The sequence below is a fragment of the Plectropomus leopardus genome, unplaced genomic scaffold (assembly GCF_008729295.1).
Source record: "Plectropomus leopardus isolate mb unplaced genomic scaffold, YSFRI_Pleo_2.0 unplaced_scaffold12028, whole genome shotgun sequence".
NCBI lineage: Eukaryota > Metazoa > Chordata > Actinopteri > Perciformes > Serranidae > Plectropomus > Plectropomus leopardus.
In genome coordinates, this window is record NW_024612758.1 from 379 (window position 1) to 5,073 (window position 4,695).

The window sequence follows — 4,695 nt, forward strand, 5'->3', positions numbered from 1 at the left end:
TCAGACTAACATGTTAACATGTTTTTTCAAAGTCCACTTTTAGTTGGACTAACACAGTAATTCAACTTTTTCTACCATCACGTAAACGCACTGATCGAAAGAAGAGCAGAGAACGTCAAAGAAGGCTTTTCTCCACAGAGAGGATGCTTTCACTCTTCATTCAACTCTCTGTCTTTATTGATCTGATTGGTTGAAGTCAGCCTGTGACTGACAGATGGTTCACCAGAGCACCTTCCAAGTATTATTTGGAAATCACCTCACTGTTTCCAATGATGGCATCTCAGATGGTTCTGTTTAACAAATCATCTGACAAGACAGTTTAATCAGAATTTATTTGATGCTCAGTTCTGAAGCTGTTCTATTCCAATAAATGATAAATATAGCAACTTATGATCAAACCGTATCCAATTCAGGCTTAAAATAACAACTTCATGTTAGGTCCTATTTTCATAAACCTGCTCAGTGAAGAAGCTTTGGAGCTGTTTGGACAAAGCTGTAAGCATTGCTTCTGCTGATTCTCATCTTTGTGCTAAGCTCGGCTAAAAAAATGCTCTGGACCTGTCTCTGGATGCAAACTGTTCTTGTCATCTGACTCTTAGTGTGAAAGACAAATTTCCCAAAAATGTCAGCCTGTAATCATCACATTCATTTAGAGAGTTTGGTATAATCACTGTAAAATGCATGTGGAAGCACTGTGAGCTCTGTGAAGCCAGACTATTATTAGAATTTAGTTATTTAGTTATTAATTAATTTAGTTATTAATCAAAGTGTCCTCCGCAGTGACGGGCCCCTTAAAGGAGAAACAGATCGCGTACGTGTGCAGAGAAACCCTCCAGGTAAGGCTTTCACTGTGAAAGGCAGCTTGTTGAAATCTCTAAAGATATTCTGCTGACAGAGTGACTCATGTGTTTTTTTCCCAGCCACACAAGAGCTAAATAGTATTTAACCTCGCCAGACCACTAAATATACTGTAGAGGTAAAAGCTGCTGCGGAACAACACAGCGTGCTGACTGTCTGTCAGTGAGTGACCTTCAGCTCGCTGTTTGTTGGAGAATCAACAAAAAACGTTCAAATTATAAAGGACGAAAACCCAAAAGAAAACTCAGTTTGAAAGGTCAGAGAGAAAAAGTTTCTCCAGCATATCTAAATAGACTGATGATTGTGAGTGATGACATTGCCATGGTAATCCCCTGCAGTCTAACCTGATAAACGAGCATTCCTGCGTCCCTCTACTTCCTTTTACAGTTCTTAGGAATTCTGTGCCATTGTTCAGTTTTCTTTTCATCCTAAATGTTGCTTTGTTTTGCAGTTAAATTACATCATTTAAACCAAAATTACAGTTTTTGTGTTACACTTGGTTTCAAATGGTCAAAAACACATTTAGATTAAATCGTTGTGGATGAAAACTCTACAACAATAAGTCTAACCATCATAAAAGATGTCTGATTACCGACTGACAATGTCTAATATTTCTGTTCTGAGCAATACAAATGATACATAACGTGGACTCAAGAGAACAACGGATTGTTCATCACGTCAGGAATGCTGAAACTTAAAGCTCTGGTTGACTTAAAGACCATTCATTCATTCATTAGTTATTTTCAGGGCAAAAAGCAGAGGATTACCAGTAAATATCCAAAAATTGTTTGTTTTTAGTTCAGAGGCCGAGGATCATAGAAGTAAATTTATTTTTAAACTTCAGTATGCATGAACTACTTTAAAACAAATGTGTATTTCAGTGTTTGGTGTCAACCTGTGGAATTCTTCAGAGAATGATTTAAAAGGTAGCATCAGAAAAATCAGAAAAACACATTAAAGTAGTTTTAACCCTTAGGGCCCGCTTTAATGTTACACACACACTTGCATCACTCACAAAATGCACTTTTCAAAATCAAGCATTAAAAAATATCATACATATCATAATATTATTTTCTACTTTCAGTAGTTTTTTTAGCCAACACTAGTTCTTATAATACATTAAATTTTCATTCATTTTCAGGATTTTAACCCCTTAATGCCAGGTTTTTATCATGATGCCACCTTATTTATATTTATATATACTACATGGTCAGTGGCATATGTCATATGATGATGATGATTAGCACATTGATTTTTATACATTTTTATTTTTTGTAAAGGTTTACATACTCACACTCATACCGATCTGCACACAAAATGCGCTTTTCAAAATCATGCTATACATTTTTTTTTACAATAACATAATTTTCTACGTTCATTGACTTTTTTTTAAACCAATATCAGTCCTAAACTTGAATATCAAATATTCACTAATTTTCATCATTTTAACCCTTTAAATGCCAGATGTATTTTGTTTACATGATCCTTCACATAAGATTCTTCACTGTAGCTGTTCTTTCTAAAACAGTTTGTAGTTTTGGGTTTTATTGTATATCAACAGACCATTATTCTTTATGCATGAGAAACATTTTGCTCATAATCTCCTGATTATCATAGAGCACCCTGTTCTGGAAAATAAATGACAAATCGTTCAAATGAAAGAAGGCTGTCATCTCATTGGATGATCATGGGAGAAGTCCCAGTTAAAAATCTTTTGAATGACTCTTTGATGTTCATAAATCTATTCTAAAGCTTCCTGTATGTCTGATGTTTGGAGGTTCCCATCCCATATTTCCACCAATGGCCCAAAGTAAAGTTAATGTATGTACCAGTATTACTACAAGTTGCACTGCCCTACACCATTTTTACTTTTACAAAGAATAGAGGAAGCATCCAGATCCATAGGTGTAGATTTGGGGGAAAACACAGGGTGCACGTCTTTCTCAATATTTAGAACATGTGCATTTGCAAATAATAGATAGAATAATAATAATAGACAATATATACCCAGAATCTGCACAAAGCTCAGCTGATTTTCATTCTGTGTGTTTTTTTCACAGGGCTTATATCACCTGCACGAAACTGGCAAAATGCACAGAGACATAAAGGTACGGCAGTTTTTTAAAAAATTGTAGAGCCAGGTCAGAGTTTGAACGTGGCCTTATGTGGTGATGGACACGAAAAGTGTGAAAATGACGTGGTGACAACATAAAAACAATGCCAATGCAAAGTCAATCAGAAAAATTCTAATAATTCTGTAACATAATTTTAATTATGATCATTACAAATAAAGTATCGTCCTAGCTTATTTAATTTTTTTCTAAGACATTCCCCTTTTTACATCTACTTTTGTAAATCTGCTTGTACTTATTTTTTGAACATTTATTACCTAGTTGCTCATTGCCTTTTTTTAGGTTAAGTAAAAAAAGAGCTAGAAAGTCAGCATAGGATGGATGGGTGCATGGGTCAAACAAACATGGTCTTTTAACCAGGAGATCGCTGTTTGTGTCCGGTGTGAAACCAAAAATGACTACAGATTTTATGTAACTACACAAGACACTTTACACAGGTACTTAATGTAACTACGAAAATACATAAGTTACATCATTTTGAAAGTTAGTTTGTTATTTTAACCAAAACCAAAGTGTTTTCCTAAACATAACCAGGTATGTACTATAGTAGACCGATATATCGGTCAGCAGATATTATCGGCTGATATTGGCCCATCACAGATATATCTGTATTTGCTTATGCATTGTCCAATATGCATGGTATGTAAAGTTCATTTTTAACAGAACTTGATGCAGAAAAAGATGCTTAGAGCAATTAAGAATGATCAAATTCCCAAAGAGGTTTACCATTTCAGTACACTGATTTCATTTTCATAATTCAAATTTTTATTTGTTTATTCAGTGAAACATGAACAAACCGACGGTATTGTTGTTGGACTTTGACATATCCACTGGCCTCTGGCAGCTACACATTCTCAGATTTACAAAAAAAAGTAATACAGCAACCGCAGTGGTACAGCTGTACCCCAGATCATTACAATGCCACAGACATATTAAAAACAAAAAAGCGTGCCTATGATCTATTAAAACTTTCAACTTCATTGTTGGCCCCGGCTACTGATTTCACTTTTCACAATAAAAATGTATTGTCACACTATAAAATATCCTGCTTTCATTACGTTATCTTTGTCACAAGTAGTTGATAACCATATCTGAGGGATAGTTACATCTCATGATTACATGTATACATAACAGCGGCGATATATCAGTATCGCCATTTGTTTACTCCCTGACATTGGTAATGGCATCGGCCCAAAGAAATCCAGTGTCGGTTGGGCTCTAACTCTAAATCTAACCAAACTGCAACTGTTTGACAACAAAACTGTGAATGTTTGCAATAGACTTTGCACTGTTTTCGTGTTGCTATGACATCATTTTAACACATTTCATGCCCACCATCACGTAATGCGCTAAGACTTTGTGTCCATTCCACATATTTCTTTGAGACTGTAGCTCATGATTGTGATCTAACGTCATGAAATTGGGGGTTTACATCAGTGTGTGTGTGTGTGTGTGTGTGTGTGTGTGTGTGTGTGTTCTCTCTGCAGGGAGCCAACATCCTTCTGACAGAGAGAGGAGATGTGAAACTGGGTCAGTGGTGATCTGTAATGGATACACACGTTCACATTTGCAGTACCTCTAACTGCTCACACTCATCCCGTGTGCTTAAACAGGCCGTCTATGATAGATTTTAGCTGCTCAGCCTCACTGTGACTCTTTGTGTGTGTGTGTGTGTGTGTGTGTGTGTGTGTGTGTGTGTGTGTGT

The 4,695-nt window shown here is 35.9% G+C and overlaps 1 long non-coding RNA gene across 1 annotated transcript; it reads left to right on the forward strand.

The window, feature by feature from the left end:
• Nucleotides 1-779: 779 nt before the first annotated feature.
• On the forward strand, nt 780-4,511 carry LOC121963658. The gene is made up of 3 exons (XR_006107265.1): nt 780-836; nt 2,919-2,966; nt 4,478-4,511. It is a non-coding gene; the product is annotated as an uncharacterized LOC121963658 (long non-coding RNA).
• The last annotated feature ends 184 nt before the right edge of the window (nt 4,512-4,695 follow it).